Below are 8926 nucleotides of genomic sequence, written 5' to 3'. Positions count from 1 at the left end.
AAGTTCAAACAAGGTTCATACCAGAGTTATTGATTATATGAATGAGTCTTTGCTTGCCCCGTATACAGCTGAGGAGGTAAAAATGCCTTGTTTAGTATTGGTGACATTAAAGCTCCTGGCCCAGATGGGCTACATGCGATATTTTATGAAAAGTTCTGGCCACTTGTAGGTGATGATTTGTTAAGGGAAGTCCTTCATGCAGTAAACAGTGGGGTCATCCCGGAAGGGTGGAACACAACAACAATTGTGCTAATCCCTAAGGTAGACAAGGCAGAGGAAATATCGCAATATAGGCCTATTAGCCTTTGCAACGTCGTATATAAAGTTATGTCAAAACTTTTGGCGGCTAGACTAAAGGTATTCCTACCTGAGATAATCAGTGAAACTCAGAGTGCTTTTGTGTCTGGGAGGATAATTACAGATAATTTCATAGTAGCATATGAATGCATGCATACAATGAAGAAAAGGAAACAAGGGAAACATGGTACTTGTGCGGTGAAATTGGATATGCACAATGCATATGATCGTGTTGAGTGGATTTTTCTGGAGGCTATCCTAGACAAACTTGGGTATGCAGAGAGATGGATCCATCTTATTATGTCATGTGTTACTTCGGTTAAATATACAATGAGATTTAATTCACATGAGACACAACCATTCATACCTACAAGGGGTTTGAGGCAGGGAAATCCTATGTCCCCGTATCTCTTCCTACTATGCACGGAAGGTCTTTCATCTTTAATAGAGCATGAGGAGAGCCAGGGAAGATTGTTGGGTGTACAGGTCTGTAGGGATTCCCCAAAAATCTCTCGCCTATTATTTGCGGATGACTCTTTGATTTTGATGAGGGTCGATTCTTCAAATGCCTTGTCGCTGAAGAGTGTATTGGATGATTACCTTGCGGCGTCGGGACAAATGGTGAGTGTAGCTAAATCATCTATTTTTTCAGTCCAAATACCCAGGTTGAGGTGCGAGTAGTTGCATGTGAAATCCTGCACATTATGACCGAGTCTTGATCTGACAAATATCTAGGGCTACCTTCTATGATTGGAGTAGACCGCATGGATTGCTTTTTGCACCTAATTGAAAGAATCCAAAAAATGGTGAATGGTTGGAAGAAAAGAAGTCTATCTTTTGGTGGAAAAGAGGAGTTGATAAAAGTGGTGCCCAAGCCATCCCAACATATGCGATGAGTGTATTTAAATTCCCAAAGAAAATTTGCAAGGGGATCATTGATGCAATGTCGCAATACCGGTGGGGTGATGAGGAAGATCAACGCAAGGTGCACTGGTTTGCATGGTGGAAAATGTTTGTACCAAAAGAGAAGGGTGGAATGGGGTTCAGAGATATCCATGCTTTTAATTTAGCTTTGCTTGCAAAACAGTGTTGGAGGTTAATTGGGAATTTTGGTTCTTTGTGTGCTCGAGTGCTACGAGAAAAATACTACTCAACAGGAGATATTCTTAATGCCACACAAAAAGGGGTCCTCCTTCGTTTGGCAAAGCATGGATGCAGCGATGCAGACTTTCAAGAAGGGGTGCATATGGAGAGTTGGAGATGGTCTGAAAATTAATGTTTGGGATGATTGTTGGATCCCAAATAGTCCCTGCAGGAAAATAACAACACCCCATGGTAATCGAGTTTTATCCTATGTCAATGAACTTATTGACCCTATAACAGGTGAGTGGGATGATCAATTGATACGAGACAACTTGTGGCAAATTGATTCAGATCATATCATGCAAATCCCATTGACACAAGATGAAATGGAGGACAGTGTTGCTTGGCATTATACCAAGAATGGAGTATTCAGTGTTCGGTCAGCATATTACAGAGAATGGGACGATCAGTTTGGGGACAAGATTGCAAGCACAGATGGCAGTCTAGCTCATAGAATCACCCTGTGTGGGGAAAGGTTTGGAATTTGAAAATGCGAGGGAAGGTGAAAAAAATATCTGGAGATGTTTACATAACACTTTTCCTTTCCGTTGTACACATGCAAATCGTCATGTGCCTGTCAGCGGCCAATGCCCTTTGTGCCAGCAGGGTGTTGAAGATGCTAGCCATGCACTATTTTAGTGTAACAGTGCAAAGCAGGTATGGGCTGATTTAGGATTATATGAAATCTTACAAGAGGCATTGTTGGTTGATCGTTCAGGTGCCAAAGTGATGGAGTCGCTACTGTGCGATGTCAAATTCCAGCGAAGTTATATGGACTCAATTGAAATTCCAGAGATAGTTGCATCAACTTGCTGGTATTTATGGTGGCAAAGGAGAGAAATTGTCAAATGAGAACAACTCTAGGCTACAGGCCGCACTACAATGGCTATACGAGCGATGTCATTAAATTTTGTGCAAGCGGCAAGCAAGCCAAACCCAACACCCCGCCTAAACATATGGAATAAGCCACTTTCAGAGTTCCAAGTACTGAATGTTGATGCTTCATTTAAGAAGAAAACAATATGGGCTCATGTGGTATGCTGATCAGAGGTCACAATGGAGGAATTGCAGCAGCAATGACACAGTTGCTTGATACATATCCAATGTATATATAATTTTTGATTGTTCCATGCTATTATATTACCTGTTTTGGATGTTTTATATGCATTAATATGCTATTTTGTATTAATTTTAGGACTAACCTATTAACTTAGAGCCCAGTGCCAGTTCCTGTTTTTCCCTTGTTTTTGAGTTTCATAGAAAAGGAATACCAAACGGAGTCCAAATGGAGTGAAACCTTCGCGATGATTTTTCTTGGACCAGAAGACAACCAGGAGACTTGGAGATGAAGTCGGAGGAGCCACCAGGCAGCCACAAGGACGGAGGGCGCCACCCATCCTTGTCGGCCCCTCGTGACCCTCCTGATCTAATTCTTTCACCTATATATTTCCATATATCCCCAAACCAATAGGGACATCCACGAAAACACTTTTCCGCCGCTGCAATATTCTGTACCTGTGAGATCCCATCTAGGGGCCCTTTCCGGCGTCCTGTCGGAGGGCGTTTCAATCACGGAGGGCTTCTACATCAACTCTATTGCCCTTCGATGAAGCGTGAGTAGTTTACCACAGACCTACGGGTCCATAGCTAGTAGCTAGATGGCTTCTTCTCTCTCTTTGATTATCAATACCATGTTCTCCTTAGTGTTCTTGGAGATCTATTCAATGTAATACTTTTTTGCGGTGTGTTTGCCGAGATCCGATGAATTGTAGATTTATGATTAGCTTATCTATGAATATTATTAGAATCTTATCTAAATTTCTATATGCATGATTTGATGTCTTTGCAAGTCTCTTCGAACTATCAGTTTGGTTTGGCCAACTAGATTGTTTTTTTTTGCAATGGGAGAAGAGCTTAGCTTTGGGTTCAATCTTGTGGTGTCCTTTCCCATTGACAGTAGGGGCAGCAAGGCACGTATTGTATTGTTACCATCGAGGATAAAAAAGATGGGGTTTTCATCATATTGCTTGAGTTAATTCCTCTACATCATGTCCTCTTACTTAATGCATTACTCCGTTCTTTATGAACTTAATACTCAAGATGCATGCTAGATAGCGGTCTATGTGTGGAGTAATAGTAGTAGATGCATATTCATTTTTGGTCTACTTGACACAGACGTGATGCCTATATTCATGATCATTGCCTTAGATATCGTCATAACTTTACGCTTTTTCTATCAATTGCTCGGAAGTAATTTGTTCACCCATCATATTATTTTCTATCTTGAGAGAAGCCTCTAGTGAAACCTATGGCCCCTGGGTCTATTTTCCATCATACAAGTTTCCTGTCTACAATATTAGTTTTCGATCTACTATTCTTGCAATCTTTTACTTTTGGATCTATAAAACAAAAATACCAAAAATATTTACTTTATGGTTTATCTATCTTTATCAGATCTCACTTTTGCAAGTAACCATGGATGGATTGACAACCCCTTTATCGCGTTGGGTGCAAGTTTGTTTGATTGTTTGTACAGGTATTCGGTGATTCGTGCGTTGTCTCCTACTGCATTGATTCCTTGGTTCTCAAACTGAGGGAAATACTTATCTCTACTTTGCTGCATCACCCTTTCCTCTTCAAGGGAAAAACCAACGCAGGCTCAAGAAGTAGCAGGAAGAATTTTTGGCGCTGTTGCCGGGGAGATCTACACCAAGTCAAGACATACCAAGTACCCATCATGAACTCTCATCTCTTGCATTACATTATTCGCCATTTGCCTCTCGTTTTCCTCTCCCTCACTTCTAAAATGATTTTTGAAAAGATTTGACCTTTTCTTCGCCCCTCTTCCATTTGTCTTCTTCGCTTGCTTTTTGTGTGCTCGTGTGTTGGGTTGCTTGCTTTGTCACGGTGGCTTAAGATAATACCAAATTTTGTGATTTTTCCAACACCAATAACAATGATTTTATTAGTACTCCGATTGCTCCCGCCACTAGTGCAGAATCTTGTGAAATTAATGCCACTTTGCTGAATCTTGTTATAAAATATTAATTTTCTTGCCTTCCTAGTGAAGATGTCGCATCACGTCTAAACAATTTTGTTGATTTGTGTGATATACAAAGGAAGAAAGATGTGGATAATGATACTGCTAAATTGAAGCTATTTCCATTTTCACTTAGAGATCGTGCTAAAACTTGGTTTTCATCTTTGCCTAAAAATAGTATTGATTCATGGAACAAGTGTAAAGATGCTTTTATCTCTCAGTATTTTCCTCCCGCTAAGATCATCTCCCTTAGGAACGATATTATGAATTTTAAACAACTTGATCATGAACATGTTGCACAATCTTGGGAGAGGATGAAATTGATGATACGAAATTGCCCTACACATGGTTTGAATTTGTGGATGATTATACAAAAAAAATTATGCCAGATTGAAATTTGCTTCTAGAAATCTTTTAGATTTGCCGCGAGAGGAACTGTTATGGAAATTACCTTTGGAGAAGCTACTGAACTCTTAGATAATATTATGGTTAATCATTCTCAATGGCACACTGAAAGATCTTCCACTAGTAAAAAAGTGCATGCGATTGAAGAGATTAATGTTTTGAGTGGAAAGATGGATGAACTTATGAAATTATTTGCTAGTAAGAGTGCTTCTATTGATCTTATGATATGCCTTTGTCCACTTTGATTGAGAATAATAATGAATCTATGGATGTGAATTTTGTTGGTAGGAACAATTTTGGTAATAACGCGTATAGAGGTAATTTTAATCCTAGTCCATTTCCTAGTAATTCCTCTAATAATTATGGTAATTACCACAACAATTCTTATGGAAATTATAATAAGATGCCCTCTGATTTTGATATAGTGTTAAAGAATTTATGAGTTCACAAAAGAATTTTAGTGCTTTGATTGAAGAAAAATTTCTCAAGATTGATGATTTGGCTAGAAACGTGGATATAATTTATCTTGAAGTTGATTCTTTGAAACTTAGATCTATTACACCCAAGCATGATATTAATGAGTCTCTCAAAGCCATGAGAATTTCCATTGATGAATGCAAAGAAAGAACACCTAAGCTGCGTGTTAAATGAGATTTGTTTGTAAAAGTGTGTTCTTCTAGTTTTTGTGAAAATAATAATGAAGATCTTAAAATGATTGATGTGACTCCTATTGAATCTTTGTGTTCTAATATAATTCTTTATAAAGATGGGACTGGAGATGAGTCAACTTTAGTTAAAAGGCGTCCCAATAATTCGGAGTTTTTAGATCTTGTTGCAAAAATTGATAAACGTTGGATTGGAGAGGTCAAGACTTTAAGTAGCAATGAACCCACTCTTTTGGATTTCAAGGAATTTAATTATTATAATTTTTCTTTAATAGATTGTATTTCCTTGTTGCAATCCATGTTTAATTCTCCTCATGCTTATAATCAAAACAAAACTTTTACTAAACATATCGTTGATGCTATGATGCAATCTTTTGAAGAAAAGCTTGAATTAGAAGTTTCTATCCCTAGAAAACTTTATTATGAGTGGGAACCTACTATTAAGATTAAGATTAAAGATTATGAGTGCCATGCTTTGTGTGATTTGGGGGCTAGCTTTTCCACAATTCCAAAGAGTTTATGTGATGTGTTAGGTTTCCTTGAATTTGATGATTGTTCTTTAAATTTGCATCGGATCCAACTATTAATAAACCTATGGGAAGTATTAATGATGTTCTTATTGTTGCAAATAGGAATTATGTGCCCGTAGATTTCATTGTTCTTGATATAGATTGTGCTACCTCTTGAGCATGCGTTGGTTTTTCCCTTGAAGAGGAAAGGGTGATGCAACAAAGCAGTGTAAGTATTTCCCTCAGTTTTTGAGAACCAAGGTATCAATCTAGTAGGAGGCTCCTCACAAGTCCCTCACACCTACACAAACAAACAAGAACCTCTCAACCAACATGATAAAGGGGTTGTCAATCCCTTCATGTCCACTTGCGAAAGTGAGATCTGGTAGAGATAATATGATAAGATAAATATTTTTGGTATTTTTATGATATAGATTGAAAAGTAAAGATTGCAAAATAAAGTAGATTGGAAACTTATATGATAGAGAATAGACCCGGGGGCCATAGGTTTCACTAGTAGCTTCTCTCAAGATAGCATAATTATTACGGTGGGTGGACAAATTACTGTCGAGGAATTGGTAGAAAAGTGCATAGTTATGAGAAGATCTAGGCATGATCATGTATATAGGCATCACGTCCGTGACAAGTAGATCGGCTCCGGCGTGCATCTACTACTATTACTCCACACATCGGCCGCTATCCAGCATGCATCTAGAGTATTAAGTTCATAAGAACGGAGTAACGCATTAAGCAAGATGACATGATGTAGAGGGATAAACTCAAGCAATATGATATAAACCCCATCTTTTTATCCTCGATGGCAACAATACAATATGTGCCTTGCTGCCCTTGCTATCACTGGGAAAGGACACCGCAAGATTGAACCCAAAACTAAGCACTTCTCCCATTGCAAGAAAGATCAATCTAGTAGGCCAAACCAAACTGATAATTTGAAGAGACTTGCAAAGATAACCAATCATACATAAAAGAATTCAGAGGATGTCGTGGAATTAACACGTCAGGTGTCCTTAGTGTCAGGACTTAGTCGCGAGGCCAACGCACTATGTGGTAGCTTGAGAGGGGTTGATCGGGACGAGAGACGCAACATGCAAGACAAGGATTTAGGCAGCTTCGGGCCCCGGGAAACATCATCCCGTAATAACCCTACATGATGTTTGTGGCTAGGTCTCATTATGATCATGAGGGAGTCGCCGCATAAGCCGGCTCCCCTTTGTGTCTAGCCCTAGATATTGTTTCTCGTTCCTTCTCCCTCTTTGGGGAGCCCTACCCCTCCTTATATAAGTTAGAGGGGCGGGTTACATGTGGAATCCTAGCAGGACTAGGACTAGTTTATCTTTTCTTACAAGTTGAGTACAAGTCCGGGTCTTGCTTTCTTCCTCTTAAGCCGGCCTACCATAATGTAAGCCGGCCTTCTGGGCCTTGAGCCTCTTGGGCCCCCTGGTCTTGTCGCTCCTCTGATCCGCTTGCCAAGTCATCCTTAAGTCGCCAAGATTGGGCGGGTCACTTAGTGTGTCGTCCAGCCAAGGCGGGTCATTATTGAGTCGCCAAGTCCGGCCGGGTTATACTTCTGGCCGGGTTACACCGCGGTGTATATCCCCGACACAGGAGATTCAAATATTTCTCATAGATAAACTTGATCATAAACCCACAATTCATCGGATCTCGACAAACACATTGCAAAAAGAGTTACATCGAATAGATCTCCAAGAAGATCAAGGAGAACTTTGTATTGAGATTCAAAGAGAGAGAAGAATCCATCTAGCTAATAACTATGGACCCGAAGGTCTGTGGTAAACTACTCACAACTCATCGGAGAGGCCTTGGTGATGATCTAGAGGCCCTCTGTGGTCGATTCCCCCTCCGACAGAGCGCCGGAAAAGGCTCAAAGATGGGATCTCACGGGTACAGAAGGTTGCGGCGGTGGAAATAGTTTTTTGTGGTGCTCCTCGATTGTTTCGGGGTACGTAGATATATATAGGCGAAGGAAGTAGGTCAGGGGAGCCACGAGGGGCCCACGAGGCAGGGGGCGCCTGTAACGCCCCGGTTTCGATGCGCCAGGTGTCCGCCAGTTATTCGCCGTTGTTGCCATGTCATTTGCTTGCGTGTTGCATTTTTCCATGTCATCATGTGCATCTCTTTTTGCATACGTGTTCGTTTCTTGCATCCGAGCATTTTCCCCGTTGTCCGTTTTGCAATCAGGCACTCCTATGTCCTCTGGCGTTCCCCTCTTGCCTCTTTTCATGTGCGGGTGTTAAACTTTCTCGGAATGGCCCGAGGTTTGACAAGCGGCCTTGGTATAGCACTGGTAGACCACCTGTCAAGTTTCGTGCCATTTGGAGTCCGTTTGATACTCTAACGGTTAACCGGGGAACGTAAAACCCCTCTCTCTTTGCAGCCCAGCCCCTCTTCACCACAGTCCATGAGCCTATCCTAACCCCCTCCATGATCTCGGTCGTTCGATCACGATCATGTGGGCGAAAACCGCACCCCATTTGGACTCTCCTAGCTCCCAGAATCTATAAATATGTGCCTCCCCACGAAATTCGCGGATGAATTCCACCCTAACCCTAGCAGTCTTCCTCCTCGCGCCGCCGGACACGTCCGTCCGCGCCGGACATGTCCGCCGGCCACGTCCCTCCATCCAATGGTATCGCGCCACGTCACCTTCCCCGCCACCGCAGCCAACCGCTGCCCTCCACCTCACCCGGCCCGCGCCCTCTCTCTCCCCACCGCGCGGCGGCCCGCGGAGCCCATCCAGGGCCCGCGCGAGCCCGACCACGCCGCCGCCCCACCCGGGGCGCCCGCGCCCCCGCATCCGAGCCCCGCCGCCCGTTCTCCACCGCCGG

Source organism: Triticum dicoccoides, chromosome 4B (genome assembly GCF_002162155.2).
Source record: "Triticum dicoccoides isolate Atlit2015 ecotype Zavitan chromosome 4B, WEW_v2.0, whole genome shotgun sequence".
Classification (NCBI taxonomy): Eukaryota; Viridiplantae; Streptophyta; class Magnoliopsida; order Poales; family Poaceae; genus Triticum; species Triticum dicoccoides.
The sequence above is the reverse complement of the archived record's forward strand: the minus strand, read 5'-3'. Positions refer to the sequence as shown.